The sequence below is a fragment of the Lupinus angustifolius genome, chromosome LG11, assembly GCF_001865875.1.
Source record: "Lupinus angustifolius cultivar Tanjil chromosome LG11, LupAngTanjil_v1.0, whole genome shotgun sequence".
Lineage (NCBI taxonomy): Eukaryota > Viridiplantae > Streptophyta > Magnoliopsida > Fabales > Fabaceae > Lupinus > Lupinus angustifolius.
This window is the reverse complement of record NC_032019.1, coordinates 19,793,088-19,811,652: the sequence shown is the minus strand read 5'-3', so window position 1 is coordinate 19,811,652 and position 18,565 is coordinate 19,793,088. Positions and strand designations below refer to the sequence as shown.

General features: G+C 32.4%; 1 long non-coding RNA gene across 1 annotated transcript; it reads right to left on the bottom strand.

Moving 5' to 3' along the window:
• On the bottom strand, positions 15,032-15,617 carry LOC109360175. The gene is made up of 2 exons (XR_002109128.1): positions 15,486-15,617; positions 15,032-15,319 (listed from the first exon to the last, which is right to left on the bottom strand). It is a non-coding gene; the product is annotated as an uncharacterized LOC109360175 (long non-coding RNA).

The following is an 18,565-nucleotide window of genomic DNA, read 5'->3' as shown; positions in this document are numbered from 1 at the left end:
TTGAGAGGAGAATACTCCCAACTAAAATAAAAATAAACACCGAGAAAAGCCTTTCAACACCTCACTCCAAAGGACAAAGGCTATGTCACATATGGTGATAACAACATGGGAAAAATACTTGGAGTTGGTAGAATTGGAAAGCCACCCTCAACAACCATAAAAGGTATATTATATGTGGAAGGACTCAAGCACAATCTTCAAAGCATAAGTCAATTATGTGACAAAGGCTTTCATGTGGCATTCTACCCAGATAAGTGCATCATCGAAAGTATGAATTCTCAAAACTCTAAACTCATTGGTAAGAGGATAAATAATATATATATGATTGACATAGACTCCTCTTTACCAATAACATGTTTAGCTGCTAATGATAATCATGATGCATGGCTTTGGCATAGGAGAATTGCTTATATGGACCATTTGAATAAAATCATTAAGAAAGATTTAGTTGTTGGTTTACCCAAAATGAAGTTTGTTAAAGACAAACTATGTAGTGCTTGTCAAATGGGTAAACAAATAAAAACTTCTTTTAAACCTAAGCACATGGTTTCTTCCGATAGACCATTGCCATTACTACACACGGACTTATTTGGACCCTCAAGGACAAAAAGTTATGGTGGTAATTACTATTCTCTTGTTATAGTAGATGATTTTTCAAAATATACTTGGACTCTATTCTTAGTTCATAAGAATGAGGCATTCAAAGCCTTTAGCATTTATGCTAAAAGAGTTCAGAATGAAAAATCACTAAAAATTGCTGCTATAAGAAGTGATCATGGGGGAGAATTTCAAAACTCTTCATTTGAAGAATATTGTGATGATCTTTCTGGGCTGATGCAGTAAGTACTGCATGTTATGTTTCAAACCGAGTTCTTATAAGACCCATTCTAAAGAAAAACCCCTATGAACTCTTTAAAGGTAGAAAACCAAATATTTCTAATTTGCATATATATGGTTGTAAATGCTTTGTTTTAAATAATGGTAAGGACAACTTAGGCAAGTTTGATGCAAAAGATGATGAAGGTATCTTCCTAGGCTACTCTCTTACGAGTAAAGCTTATAGAGTTTTTAATAAAAGAACTCTAGCCATGGAAGAATATGTTCATGTATCTTTTGAAGAAACCAATCATGTGTTAAAGGATGGGTTAACTCTTGATGAAGAGGACTTCCCAAGTTCCCATTCTAATGAAAAGACTATTATTGATTCTACAACTAAATCCGAGCATTTGAAAATGGATGATAATCTATCCTCTCAAGAATAGCATATTCACTTTGATTTACCAAAAGAATGGAGAACTCGTCGAGATCATCCTATTGACAACACCATCAATGATATTAGCAAGGGTATTACTACCCGTTTAATGCTAGAAGATGCGTGTCTTAACATGGCCTTTATCTCTCAAATAGAACCCTCCAAGATTGATGATGCAATCAAGGATGAACACTGGATTCTTGGAATGTAAGAAGAATTAAACCAGTTTGAGAGAAATGAAGTTTGGGAACTTGTTCCTAGACTTTAAAATAGGCATGTCATAGGAACTCATTGGGTATTTCAAAATAAATCTGATGAAAATGGTATTATTGTTAGAAATAAAGCTATACTAGTAGCCCAAGGATACAATTAGGAAGAAGGTATAGACTTTGATGAAACCTTCACTCTGGTTGCTAGACTTGAAGCTATTAGGCTATTACTTGCATATGCTTGTTCTCTTAATTTTCAGTTATATCAAATGGGTAAACAAACAAAAACCTCTTTTAAACCAAAGCACATGGTTTCTTCCGATAGACCATTACAATTACTTCATATGGATTTATTTGGTCCCTCAAGGACAAAAACTTTTGGTGGAAATTATTATACTCTTGTTATAGTGGACGATGTTTCTAGATATACTTGGACTCTATTCTTAGTTCATAAGAATGAGGCATTCCAAGCCTTTAGCATTTATGCTAAAAGAGTTCAGAATGAAAAATCTCTAAAAATCGCAGCTATACGAAGCGATCATGGGGGAGTTAATCAATTTTTGTATAGTAATTTTGGCAAAATGATGCAAGGAGTGTTTGAAATGTCCATGAGGGGGAAGTTGAATTACTTCCTTGGATTACTTATCAAACAACTTGATAATGACATTTTTGTAAGTCAATCCAAGTATTATAGAGATTTTCTGAAAAGAATTGATATGGATGACTTCAAGCCAATAGCTACTCCTATGGGATCTGGTACTTACATCGATATAGACAAAGCTGGAAAATGCATTGAAACATCAAAGTATTGAGGTATGATTGGATCTCTCTTATATTTAGCTTCCAGTAGACCTGATATCATGTTTAGTGTATGTCTGTGTGCATGCTATCAATCTAAACCAAAAGAATTACACTTAGTTGTTGTTAAGAGAATCATGAAGTAATTTAAAGGCACAACTAACATTGGATTACTGTATCCAAAAGGAAGTATATGTGATTTGATTTGTTATTTGGATTCAGATTTTGCTGGATGCACTGCTGAAGCTGAATATATATGAGATTAGTTGTTGTGCCCAAGTGTTGTGGCTTAAACAACAATTATGAGATTATGGCTTAGACTTAGGTTGCACTCATCTAAAATGTGACAATACTAGTGCTATAAACCTCAAAAAGAATCCAGTTATGCATTCTAGAACCAAACACATAGATATAAGGCATCACTTCCTAAGGGACCATGTTCAAAAGAAAGACGTATCTGTAGAATTCGTTTATACGCATAACCAACTAGCAGATATTTCAATAAACTCTTGGCTAAAGAACCTTTTTATAAAATTAGACGTGAATTAGGCATTCTTGATGAAGCTTACCAATCTTAACATGATTATATGATTATATGTGTGCTTCATTATGTTTATCTCATGCCTACTTGTACTTAAAAGTGCTTATTTATGTTTAACACTTTCAAATTTTGGGTTAAAAATCATTTTTATAGCATCAACATGCGAAAAAATAAGTTTTTTCTGGGGTCAGTAATCGATTACTCTGGAGAGTAACCGATTAGAGGGTTAAACATGGAATTTGTGAACCAATTACTCAGGGTACATAATCGATTACACAAACCTGCTGTTTGAAAATTTTAAAATTTTTAAAACTGTGTAACCGATTACTCTATGCAGTTATATATGTGTTTTTTCAGCATTTTCAATTTTTTTCAAACTCATCTTCTTCCTCAAATCGTGCTCAACCCTCTCAATCCCTAAAATCTTCATTTTTCATCCGTTTTGAGTGATTTTTGTGTCCATGCATATCACATTTTAAATTCTAAACACTTCTATACCATCATTTTTGTGTTTAGTGGACCAAATCAAAAACCCACAAATGTCCAAAACCCAAAAACCTAAAAACCTTCAAAAACCTAATCCATGGCAACTTCTTCAAGAACAAAGAAGCAACACACTAACATGACTCAAAAGAAGAAAGGGACTTCATCCTTGGAGTCTAAACCTCTGGATTTAGCAAGACTTCTCGCAAATGATGAATAACGCAAAGTCTTCGAGGAGCACTTTCATGGACAAAGCATATTTACTCCAAAATATAGTAATGTAGGGAATTTTGAGTTTGAAGATTTTATTTTTCCTTATCATTTACGACAACAAAACCTTTTCGATTTTTGCTGTGAATCAAATGATATTTATCCTGAACTTGTTAGAGTATTTTAATGCAACTTGAACTTCCGGAAAAGTCGTCTTACTTCCTATGTGAAAGGAAAAGACATTGTTTTGGATTTGAAAACTTTTAGTTCATTGTGCTGTAACATACCCACTCAAGGTAGCGCAATAGGTTTCAGCCTTGTTTATGAATGGGATAACTACGATCGAAAAGATTTTTACTATTCTCTATGTAGAATTTCAAAAGGGGAAATAGAAATGCGTAAGCAATAGGGCTTTGGTGAGACTGTTAAGAATAGAGATATCCCATCTACTGGACATCTTAATCTCCGTGAAACCAAGGTCTCTCTTAATCTTCATGAAAGCCATATTGATGTGGACGTGATCCACAAAATGGGCTACTCTTTCAATCCTAATGACCGCACCTATAAGCATAGAACTGATAGACCAACTACTCTTGCTGAACAATCAGAACCTGCCCCTTCTAACCCTCATGAATCTCAACCTTATGAGTTTCATGCTCAATCTTCCTCATTTGCTGCCATGCCTTCCGTGTTTCGAAGTTTTAATCGTAATCCGAAATCGGGAGATTTTTAATATTCGACCGAGTATTAGCCGACAATAATCGGGCATGATTTAATTGAGAACGTCTCTCTCAAATGGTGACATCATTTTCATGTAAGAGGCTTGTTTATTACACAAGCAAAAGTACATATCCTCTTACATAAAATCCCTTAAATCACTCACCTATCTCTTATACAAACTACTTTTTGAAAAACCTTTGACTTTTTCCCTCCCCAAATCAGATTTCTCTCTTTAAGCAGCCAAATCCTAACTAAGAGAATACGTTTGGCATTTTACACTCTTTCTTCACTTTGCATTTTCTAAAGAACTCTCAAGGTAGTTCTTCATTTTGATTTCTTCATCTCTTAAGATCTAACCATTAGATGCTTATGAAATTTTAGTATGATGTATGAATATGTTCAACCGTTGAAATTTTCTAATAATCTTCCTAACTCTTTTTATGTGCAAAACTATAAATAGATACTTTCTTGAACTTAGAAAGTTATTTTAAAACCATGAACTCTTTGTGTTAATGAGGCTGTTTTTAATGTTTAAAAAGTTTGTATTTTTGTTGGTATTTGAACATGGTTAAAGGTGATGGTTTGTATATCAAAGGAACCTTTAAGGAATTTTCTAACCATTCAAAGTTGGGATTTTTCCACTTGTTTTTGGCTTGAAAAACCATAGCATTGGACAAGTTTAGAATAGTATATTTTGAATGTTGATATTTGATTGTGTTTCAAAGGGGATGATTTTGTTATCAAAGGAACCTTCAAAGTGTTTAATGATAAGATGAAAAATCAAAATTTTCCTTGGCATTAGGTCTAAATCATGGCCTATATGTTTTTAAAAGTTTAGTTTCTAACTTTGAAATCCAAAATGTTTATGGATGAGTTTTGTGAAAAAGTATTGTTTTAAAATATTATGAGTTAAAACTTTGATTATTAAATGATATTCTTTGACTTTCATGTTCAAGTAATGATTTAGGATAAAAGATGACTTATAAAAGTTTTGACTTTATAAATTTAAAGTGTTATGAAGTCTTTGATGGTTGATTAGTTATGGTATGAACATTTTTAAGATAAACTTACTTTAAAGTGGTAAGTGTAACTTAAGAAATGTTGATTTTAAATATTTTTTTAAGTATGAGATCAACACCATCAAGAATGTGTTGAAATGACCATGGAAAACTACTATACATAATATGGAGTCTACTTAAGATGACTTACTTTAAAGTGGTAAGATCAACTTGGGAGATATTGATTTAAAAAGTGTGGACTTGGATTAAGAAACTTACCTTAAATGGTGAAGTATGGCTTAAAAAGTCTCCATGAAAATTTGTTATAGGATGAACATAAGAAATGTTGATTTTAAATGTTGTTTAAGTATAAGATCGACACTATCAAGAAGGTATTGAAATGACCATGGAAACCTATTATGCAAAATATGGAATCTACTTAAGATGACTTACTTTAAAGTGGTAAGATCAACGTGAGAGATATTGATTTAAAAAGTGTGGACTTGGATTAAGAAACTTACCTTAAATGGTGAAGTATGGCTTAAAAAGTCTCCATGAAAATATAAATCTATGAGGTGATAAAAGTGTAAACTTTATTAAAAACTTACCATGGAAAACGTTGGAAATCGAGAACAAGACTTTCGAGGATAAAGGATGGTTCAAAAATATGAATCTAGGACCGGATGGGTGAAAGTTGTTGAGTTCATAAATGGATTAAAGTGTTAAACAATATTTTTACCTTAGGGTTATCATGTAAAAATTTAATTCGCAAATCACTAAATTGTTTTCGTGTGTTTAGTTTTGAAGCTTTCAAAGTTGGACAACCAACCCACTCTCACGTAAAGGAAATCAAGCACACGAAAATCTAAGGTGATGGAGAATACATCGTGACATAGTGGTGTCCGAATATGATACCCGAATCTCCTAAACTATCTCAAAAGTTTGGAGTTATATTTGTGTATTAAGAAAACCATACTTAATTAAATATTTGCGTGCCTGGATTTTGTACGGATACTTTCTTAAGTTGTATGCTTAGGATAGCTTAAAATATCAAGTATTGTGTTAGTTATCCATGAAGGAACACCACTTGAGAAACTAAAACGCGTAGGGATCGAAAACAACGGAGATTTTTGATCTGGTAGCCCAAAAGGGCAAGGAAATAGTCCTGTAAACTGGACTACCCTTGCCTGGGTGAGCCAGCCTCGCCTAGGCGAGGGAGAAGCAGTGGATGAGGCAATGTTTATCGCCTAGGTGAGGCTGGCTCACCCAGGCAAGGACCAGATGGGTATTTTGACCAGTTTTTTATGGATTTGTTGCTTGAGCGACAGTCCCCCGCTTTGGAGAGAGCCAAGCAGAGAACTAAGTCTATTTTGATGAATTTGTCGCTTGAGAGAGAGACATACAATATTTTTGAATGTGTCTGATTGTTTGATTGCTTAGGAAATAGCCCTAGCTTGGGTGTGAAGTGTTTTTACACTTGGGAAAGACCATGGCTCAGATGATTGAGTCTGGTGCCCAAATTGACAAACTTATACAAGTACCTTTGTTCTTGCGCCTATTTAGGGCAAGGTTTCTGACTGTGATGTCGTGATTAGGGCAATGCCCAAAAAGGATGACATGATACCATGCAGCAAGGTCATCTGACCGTAAGAGGCTTGGCCATGTGGACGTCTAGGATATTCAACGATGGTTCATAGTGGTAAGGATGTTATTCCTCTATTACGTGATGACAGAAGATCAGGTCCCACAAGAAGCATTCCTTTGGAAGATGTCTTAGGTTGGTCCGATCAGGTAAAAGAATGATTAAAATATTTAATCGGCTAACCTCGATTAGTGTGCATACTCATTATGGATAATTAAGTAGTGGAGAGGAAATTTACGGGAGATGAACGAGCCCCGAGATGTTGGGAGGGACGGCGATGGCAGTTGTTCGTCAACAAAGTCTTGAGGGAGAGTCTAGGTGAGACGAGTCTCTTGTATTCCTGGATGAGGTATTCTTCTGGATCAGACAGTTCTCACAACGCAAACTAGACGATCTCTGACAACCGCTCTTTGATACTAGGATCGATGAGAGGGATGCCCGGAAAGTGTTTGATATGACATTATCCTAAAATGAACAGTTCTTTGGAACAAATCGATCATATATCCTTGCGAGGAATAGTTTGGTGCGTTTAAATCGGCTTGTTATGGGACCTGCACTCTCGATTATTTCCAAATAGTTTATTGGGAGGATATTGGTGTAAGGATGGATGAAATAAACATAACATTCATATATTGAGCTCGTAGATATTGATCCTCATGATTTGAGTTCTAACATCATTCATCATTTGCATTTATGTATGTGATATATATATTGTGTATGTTAGGTGTGTCTATCTGGATGTGATATTCTCTGTAATTCCACGCCGTCAATGAGTAATATTCATTAAATATGTTACTCCCTTTTCTTTCTATTTTTATTTTATTCGCATTTTGCTCAGATGGATCCTTCTTCCAGGATTCGGAGTTACCACTTCTCGATATCCCAGGAGGGGGCATGGAGGATTGAGGGAGATCAGCACACCTACATAGGCGTTGTGCCTTAGAGTTGGATATGGTATGCAATGGATCTATGATGCACTTTCCATACCATCATGAGGAGCTGGAGGCTTCCTTTACATTGCATGATCGGAGGCCGGCACCTGTTGTGCCATCGACTCAATCTGTGACTCCTCACAGACCAAATGCTGCAGGGGCATCCAGGAGGTGATGGACTTGGGATGACGTGATCAGTTCCCCACCATGGAGGAGAGCCGCTCAACGACCTATGCCAGAACCCCAGGCGAATGCAAGGGTGGTGACTTTGTCGCATCATTCTTCCTATGACCCAGAGGAGGAGATGGCGGTTGAGGAGGAGGACCCAACAGCTGAAGATAATGATTGTGTGGAGTCAATCTGCATCGAGGACTCCATTGAGTTTATAAAACTCTCCTCCGACTCTGAGATGGAGGAGGACCAGAGTGAGTGCTCTAGCGCACCCGCCGACACGGGAGCTAGCCGCTAGGAGCGATTTCCATTTCTATTTTGTTGTTTGGAGTAGGGTATATATGATTTTATTATCACCCCCTTTAGTTATGCCTTCATAAAATAATTAAAGATCAAATATAAACTCTACTTTATGAACAACATAATAAAAGCTCATAACTTTCTATGAAGTATAAGAAGAAGATGAAGAAGAGAAAATAAAAGACTACCTTAGTTTGTATAGGGAATTTAGTGTAAAAATGAGAGAATGGGGTGAGGTATTTATAGGAGAGCCTCACCCTCATCAAATCAGCAAATTTAATGCAAAGTAAGTAGATTTAGACTAGCATAGGTGATGTGTCTAATGGTGGTGGAGTGAGAGGATTTGTTGTGTTATTTAGGGGCTTTTGGAAGCTTTTGCATTACTTGTGTAACAAGTAAGTGACTCATGAAATGATGACTTCTAACTTTATTGATATGATATAATTTCTCGATAAACATCATGTCTGAACATTTTCGGATAATTTCGTCCGGAAATATACAATCTCCAGATTTAGGACATTTGCCCGTAACGTCGAAACTTAAATTTCAAGGTGAAAAATATCTAGAGATGATTTACGGATAAACTTGGTGTCTATTTTGACTAGTACTAATATTTCAAAGCCAACGGCGAAATTGGAATTCGATTCCGAGTTAAGGAACTCAAAAACTGGGCGAAAACTCAATAAAACGACGCGAAATCGTCTTGGAAACTTTTATTCTCCAAAAATCTTGAAAAAATAGGGCAAGCAAGAAAGTTATAATACAAGACTAAAACTCAACAGAGGTTTAGCCTAAAACATTACTCATTAATTTCTATAATTAAACTATTAATATTATTTACTTAATTAAAAGTGTTCTGAAAAACACGGTGTTACATAATACATTTTATTTTCTTGCTCATTTATTGTTGTTACTCATTGTAGACTTGAGTCCAATATATTTTTTACTTTTTAGTTACATTCTTTATGATCCTCGAATACTCTCATTTTTTGTATGACCTTTAATTTTTACTCACATTCTTAATAATCTTTAATTTTTATTCACATTTCGTATGAAGATCATGGAGCCCAATATATTTTTTTCATTTTAGTAACATTGTTAATAAATTCATACCTGAAATGCAATAATTAATAAAGAAAAATGATGTGCGAATGTAAAAAAATTAGCCATCATTACTTATAGGTCATGTGTGGCACACTTGCCACACATGCATAGGCTTGGCTATGTTAATACTCATAAGTGATATTTGTTGAGAGAAATAATCACTCATTTCAAAAGATATTAGTACATGAATTGCAGACCAGTACATTAATTGTAGATCAGTACAGGAATTGATTTTGACTTTCAAAAATAAATTTTCTAGATTTCTACATACATAATTTTGTTTATTTATTGCCAATTAATACTATTTTTTACATATGGTTTATATCATTGTGCAAAGTATAAGTAGTCACACTAAGATCAATTAATAATTTACACTTTCAACACATGCAAATTTCCTGTCACTTATTCTAAGATAAATGTGTTGCTCTAACCCTGAATTGATCAGGTCATGTAGGAAAAAGGTTCAAGTCTACTGATCTGTTAGGATGCCTCCGATAGTATAATATAATGATTACTACAATTAATAAAGTATAATATGTGCAATATAGTAATTAATAAAATAAAAAATTCACATGTTCACCAGTATTGATATTTTTGTTTAAAATTAAAAACAAATGTGATGGTAAAAATTTTTGTGCCATGTTAATTATAGGATATGTGTGACGCACATGCATAGGCCTGACTCAATTAATTCCTACAAGTGACATTTGTTGAAAATGATTATCACTCATTTAAAAAGATATTAGTATCTTATCAATAAGGTGACGTGGTACCTTATTTAACAAAAAAGAAGAGTGTACATTGTACAATAGAATCAAAAGTTGAATTTATACAAGTTAATACTTTATATTTTTTAAAAATTTAAACTTATTATCTCGCTTATTTAAAGATAAATTTGATGTTGTTAAAAGTCAAACATTTATTCTAGAATATTTGTATAGAATATATAAATATATAATACTGCTTGGATTTGAAGCTGTAGTATTCATGCATTAATGAGAAACTTTTTGTATGAATTTAAAAACATTTAATAATTATCAAGGAGCATAAAAAATAATTAAAATTATTACAGTTAATGATATGAATTATGCATTACTATGTTTATTATTATTTATCTCTCATTCATCATTCATGTGTATTACTATTTTATTTAAGAGAGACATAAAAACAATAATAATATCTAGAAAGTGTAAAAAGTTATTTAAGGGTGAGTGCATTGATTATTTTCTCTTTCTAATTGCTTTAGTTGTTTCTATTACCAAAATACTAATTAGAATAGAAAAAGTGAATATGTGACTCATAATAATGAAGGTGATATTATAAAATATATCTAATTTTTGATATATTCAGTGAAACAAAATATATTAACTAAACCACTTAATTTTCATAAGAATATTCAAAATATTGATATAAAAAGGAATTAATATTTAAAAAGGCTAATAAGGGTGTGTTTGATTCAAAAAATTGTTAGGTATCAGTGGCCTAGGATCACCACTTCTTGAACCAATAACCTAACTACTGGAAACACCCCAGATAATCGATTAACAACATGCTTTAATTGATTAACTATTGCAAAGAACAGAATGATCAGACATGCAAATTGCACAGTTATTTAAACACAATTGAACATATATAATACAGATATTTTTACGCACAAATATTAAGCATATGGCAGTAAACAAATACCCAGAATATTAATTGCAGATTCAATTTATAATGGCAAGAAACTTAAAGAAGATTAAGAGAGAAAAAGAGTGCACAAAATGATTTTTATCCTAGTTCGTTTGTGGTCCACTGCAAACTACATCCAGGCCTCCCCTTCTGATCTAGGGAGATTTTCTTCTTCACAATATTGAGATACATTATGAATACACACACCAATTCAATTACAAGCACATAGGACGCTTCTTTCTTGAAATCTAGGACCCTTAAATCCTTGGTTTGACTCTACCCTTTGCCTGAGAAAACCTTTCTCGCGAAACAGCCTCAACCAAGATTCTTGTCCTCAAATCAAGACCTCCTAGCCTTGTGAAGAATCTCAATATATGTGGTGATCTCACACTAAGAGACTAATCCAGAAATACACAAAAAACACATTAAACAACAAGGTATACTAAGCACAATAATGCTTGGAATATTACAAGAAAAAGACTCAAAGTCTAACCCACTTACTAATCAATTAAGCCATCAAGATTTATGTGAGTTAATCAAAAGCAGTATACAGATAATCTCTCTAACAATCTTTCTAATGCATGAGCATGTGAGCAAGATAATAATGAACATAGAATTATGCAAAACAGTAAGCAAATGATAGAAATCAAAACAACATAATATCTCTCTTCTCACGCATGCAATCTCTCTTGCAAAATCAGTAAAACAAATATGCAAACTGCTCTCTAAACAACCCTATATAATAGAATGCAATGCTATGGTTTTCTGAACGTTGCCTCTTATTTATAGCATGGTGCTTAGGCGAATACATTCATTGCAAACAGTTAAACGGTTGAACCAGAATTCAGTTATAACAAATAACAGACTAGTTAATTAATTAAGACTACCCGTTAATCGATTAACCATGCAACAAAATGACACAGAAAACAGTTCAAACAAAGTACACTGATTTAATAGAAAAGCAGTTGAGTTAATCGATTAAGTCACCACGTTAATCGATTAACCATGCAACAAAATGACACAGAAAACAGTTCAAACAAAGTACACTGATTTAATAGAAAAGCAGTTGAGTTAATCGATTAAGTCACCACGTTAATCGATTAACCATGCAACAAAATGACACAGAAAACAGTTCAAACAAAGTACACTGATTTAATAGAAAAGCAGTTGAGTTAATCGATTAAGTCACCACGTTAATCGATTAACCATGCAACAAAATGACACAGAAAACAGTTCAAACAAAGTACACTGATTTAATAGAAAAGCAGTTGAGTTAATCGATTAAGTCACCACGTTAATCGATTAACCATGCAACAAAATGACACAGAAAACAGTTCAAACAAAGTACACTGATTTAATAGAAAAGCAGTTGAGTTAATCGATTAAGTCACCACGTTAATCGATTAACCATGCAACAAAATGACACAGAAAACAGTTCAAACAAAGTACACTGATTTAATAGAAAAGCAGTTGAGTTAATCGATTAAGTCACCACGTTAATCGATTAACTGGAACATTAATGCACATGTTTCACAAGGTAAACTTCTAATATGTTATGCACAACATATATACATGTTCTAGCAATTATGTTATACCTAATATGCACATATAACATGTATGATTAATGCATGAACATACAATTAACTAGATGATATATCTCATGGATATGATATGACAATTAAGATGGCTTAAGAGACTAGCACCTAGGTTCACCTAACCTATACTCACTTACTACGGCACACACCCCAGACTACTTAGAATATAGACTCAAATTATGTCCTAGTTTAGATATGACCAAATGAGCAAAAGGCATGTTGATTGTTGAGCCATCTTCAAGCTTTAATAGAACCTTGTCTTCATCAAAACATAAGCAGAGAAATGCTAGTGCTATCCTTGACACTTTGCACTCTAAAAAATGTTTTCTATTTCTTATTTTCATTTTCAAAAAAACAAGTTTCATTTCCTCGTAACATATTTGTTATTATCATTTTTATTTTCAAAATCATTCACTCTAAACTTCACAAATCAAGATAATTACCATTGCAATTAATTGAATTTTAAAATTTAATTATCACCAAAGTAGTCAAACCAATGATTTCATAGGATGCATACATATTTGTTACTTGTATTTTCTTTTACAACAGATTTTAGGTCAACAATGTTGAAATCCTTTAATTGTTGGACTTGGTTATTAGCTTCCACTAAGATGTGTCCAAAAGTCATAACAAACATCATACAATTATAAGTGCTCTCCAAAAAAGTTAAAGTTTAAATAAATTAGTAATATACAAGTATTCTTTTATTTAATTAAGGTTAAGGTAACTTCAAGAGGCATCAATTTTCTACCCAAAGTCTTATATTATCATGCCCATCATCAAAGTATTTCAAGAATATCATAAGAGGGCACAAGAAAAGTTATTATATTGAGAGATGAAAAATAAATTCTATTATGATATTGTGTGGTGGTCTAGACGATAGAGGTACCCATTGATTGATTTTAGTGTTTTTATTAGTGGAGAGAGTAATTGAAAAATATACTTCCACCATTTCACATCTTTTGATGTTCTAAAGTTATGCACCTAGTTTAAAAAATATTAAGTCATATAAAAATTGGATACATTTCGACTAAAATAGCCACATTTAATGTACATTGAAAATTAAAGTAAAAATAAATAAATATACATATGGTGAAAAGAGGAGTAGTAAATAAGGATATAGTTGAAAAGTGGAATATAAAGCTGTGGAGTTTCCAAAACATCAAAAGATTTGAAATAACATGGAAAAATTAAAACATCAAAATATATGAAACGAATGGAGTAACAAAAGTCTTAAAAATTTCAATAAAATGGCATTCCCTCATTATGCAAAATTTGACATTTTTCATTTTCAAAATTTATGAAAATGAAACTCATCTTTTCTGATATATTAAATGAAGAAAACAATGCAAACATGTTTTCACCCTCCTTCTATCATTTCATTGAAAATGAAAACAAAAACCACCAAAATAAATATACCCTTAGTGTTTTTATGCTAGGTATGTTGTCATATATATTAATTATTATAAATATATAAATATATATTTGAACATGAAAATACGTTAGATATCCATAATTATCTACTATAGTTAAGGGTACCTGTAAAAGGTGAGAGTATGGGTACGAGAATGCACTATCCATACTCACCATATCATTGTCATCCCTAATTAGCTATAAGGATATAATTAAATATTTAGCTATTAATGCTTTCTTGAATTTCATTAATCATAAATAAATATGAAAAATTAAATAGGAAATAGATGTTATTCTTATATAAATAATATATCATATGAGTATATTAACCTTTTAAATTTATAATATTCATAAAATTAAGTAATAATTTCGTTACATTTATTTAGATCATAGTATTAAGTTACACATGTTAAATTTTAATTAAAATTGATTTTATATCTCAAATATTAACCATGTATATTCATGTTTGGTATGGTCAATGGGAATTACACTTTTGTAATAAAAAAGAAGTATTTTAATTATTTTTGAGATTAAATTTTTCACAAAGATAGAGCATGTTACTCATATCTATGGTCAATTTATTATTTATTACATAAAATCAAAAAATACATGAGGAAAGATTATAAAATGTAAAAAAGTTCAAATTTAATTCTTCATTTTCATAAGCTTTTATATATACATTTGGATATTACGTAATAATATGAGTTCAAACCTTCTACTGTATTGCACACTCCATTATTAAAATACGACAATGAAATAAACATTTGATAATTTTATTAATAATTTTATTCAGAAATAATTTCAATTCTTAGACGAGGATTTTGCTTTTACTCACATTAAATGGTAAATATTTCTAAGGTCATATATGAGTATATCTTATCTAAAATGGAAGAACTTGCCTCCATGTCTCAATTTCAATTGGACTACGTAATATTGGATATCATCTAAATTATGATAATATGCAATCCATTTATATATAAGATTATGATTATGGAAAATGTTTAAATCTTAAGTTTTATTTAATATTTCATGACTTTGTAAACTTTGATATTACATAATAATAAGATGTAACCCATCCTTATCACCATTTTATTAGTCCACCACCCACTTTTGATACTCATTCTTTGGATGCTTGGATGCGGATTTTGTTAAACAGTAGTGGTGGAACACAATCTGTGCCAATACATTTGAAACTAGGACCAAAAGTTCTTTGACATTCTAAATCAGAGTGACAAGGAAAATGCACAATGGGACCCGCGCTTTTAAATCTTTGCACATATCTATATTCACATAAATAATACAAGAAAACAAAATCCATATCATACAATACAAGTAAATTTGGATGAATAATTGGAGTATTGTGAAAATAATTTAGGATATAGATTTAGTTCCATACCTTGGGACAAGAGACACAATGAGGGTTGAAAGTAAAACAAAATTTCTAACCTGATGTCAAGATGAAGACCAATACGAAGGCCACTTTAATAATTGACATCCTCATACTTAATTAATTGTCCACACTTGAGACTTGATCAATTATGCACTCTTGAATGAATTTCTCAATTCATTGTGAGCCATCTTTATATAGTATGAGGGTGTCACAATTTTGAAAAGATGAACTAGGTCATTTAATAGTTTATATTTTCAATACTGGAAAATTTTCATCTCATTTATTCTAGGATAGATGAGTTGCTTTAAACAACGAAAGACTAATTATAACAAGAAGTTGATACATTGATATAAGATCTCAATCGATCCCTAGATATTGTACAATATCAAATGCTTATGTTTAATACTCAGGTTCAGTCATGATACTGGTAGGTATTAGTGGCCAAGGAACACCTGGAAGGGGGAAACCCAGTTCTGGAAACAACCTAGTTAATCAATTAACAACTGGTCTTAATCGATTAACACACACGCAAAACAGAATGATCAGAACAGCAAATTGCACAGTTATTTAAAATCAAATGAACTGAGATAAATCAGATATTTTTAAGCAATATTAACAAGCATATGGCAGAGTACAATTATGCAAAATATCAGCTATTAACTCTAATTGAAACAACAAGAAAAGTAAAGAAGATTTAAGGAGAGAACAACGTGCAAAGATGGATTTTTATCATGGTTCGTTTGCGGTCCACAAAGTACAATAATGCTTGATTAACTCACAATTCACTCAAGCCATCAAATACATGTGAGTTAATCAAAAAAAGGTAATCAATATATCTCTCTAAGAATGTTTACAAATAATGCATGAACATGTGAGCAAGATAAGGATGAGAATAAGCATATGAAAAACAGTATGCAAATCAAAGACTCAATAAGGCATGGTACACTCTCTTCCTCACACATGCAACTCTCTTGCAAAAATAGAATGCAAAAACAAAATATGCTCTCTAAATCAATACTATACAATGGAATGCAATGCTACAATTTTCTAGAAGTTGCCTCAACTTATACTAGGCAGTTTTGACAGTTAAATTCATTGCAATCAGTTAAGCAGTTAAAACAGAAATCAGTTATAACACAAAACATTCTTGTTAATCGATTAAGGTAACCCGTTAATCGATTAACTAGTGCAACAGAATTGAAACAGAAACCAGTTATAACAGAAGCACTGATATAACAGAAAAACAGTTGAGTTAATCGGTTAAGTCACCACGTTAATCGATTCACCAGCATATTAAAAAATGTGGTTCAAAAGGTAAACTTCTCATATGTTACACTTAACTCCTATACATGTTTTAGCAATTATATTATGCCTAATATGCACATATAACATGTATGATTAATGCATGAACATACAATTAACTAGATGATATATTTCATGGATGTGATATGACAATTATAATGGCTTGAGAGACTTGCACCTAGGTTCACCTCACCTATACTCACTTACTACAGCACACATCCCAAACTACTTAGAATAATGACTCTATTTATATATCCTAGTCTAGATACGACCAATGAGCTCTAGGCATGTTGATTGTTGAGCCATCTTCAAGCTTTAATAAAACCTTGTCTTCATCAAAACATAGGCAAAGCATTGCTAGTGCTATTCTTGACACTTTGCACTTTCAATCTCCCCCTTTTTGATGATGACAAATACCACATCAAAATAGTTCAAAACATTTGATGAATTAGCTTGACGATGAGTTTGCATGATGGTTGTTATTCAAAGTTTCAAAGTTGAAGTGCCTTTTCTCCCCCTTAGGTAAGCAATTATATTACGGAGGCTATATACAACAACCTGCAAAATACATTTAACACAACAAGCAACCTTTCTCCCCCTTTTAATATTATCAAATAGATACAAGTATTCAATTCTAATCAAAATTCAGAAGAGTTATTAGAGTTATGACAGACTGTAATTAATCAATTAATTTTTCGATGATTAATCAATCAACCAGCTGTAAGAAGCTTGAACAAATGCACATTTATAAATCATTTAATCGATTAACAGCAGGACTTAATCGATTAAATGGACAGTAAACAACAACATAATAGATTTAATGGCATGAAAGGCTATGTTTACTCATATTAAGCATGGAATGATTAAGCATTTGATATATTTGAGCAGTCAGCAGCATGCATAAGCATTCAATATTGTTAAATATATCAAACATGATCAAGATCCATTAAACATAAGAGTATACTATTTGCAACATAATTACCATTCAAGCGTGATAAAGATAATTTGAAATAATTAAAAGCATTGTCAAATTTCGATGCAGTAATTTAGCACAAGATAGGAGTTATTACAATCCATATAAAAGCAAAAGCATGAAATAAAAGATAAGTTCTTAGGATGGTAACAAGGAACAACAAGGTCCATAAACTAGGAAGGATAAAACTAAAGCTCTAAGGACTCCTAACTAGGGATGAGATGGAGGGTTTTCGTTGTTAGGAATCATCGAGCTACCACCACCCTTGATGAGGGTACCCAGCTTGTTGAATTCACCACACAACCTTCTGTTTTGTGAGTCAGCAGTTGTTTGAACAAAATTCCTCAAGGATTGGTAATGGTTATCAATATAAGCATTCTGACGCTCCTCAAAATTCTCCAGATCTGTATGATATGAGTCCTTCAGAGACTGAAAGTGAAGATCCATCCTGTTGTTGAGACGTTGTTCCATAGCATCCATGTAAGCTTGTCCAAAAGCTAGTTCTTGTGATGCATGACCAGAAGACTCCCCTTGATTAGCAGCAAATGGCTCTTGAGCATCATCTTGATCATCCTCACCAGAGGGGTCAAGATTCACGGTGTTAAAGTCCTCTTGATATTTCCATGTGTTGTCGTACTTATATATACTCATATTATGAATCAGACTCTCACCAATCAAATGATCTTTGTCAGAATAGTCCACAACTATAGTATCCTGTAACGCCCCGAAAAATACTTCTAAAAAACATTGCGGAAAAATGGGTATTTTTTTTAAATGAATTATATAAAAATTGCCTCATTTTCAAATCTTCCTTTTCCGGGACATCACTTTAAGTAACTCGAATACGGAAAATCAACTTAT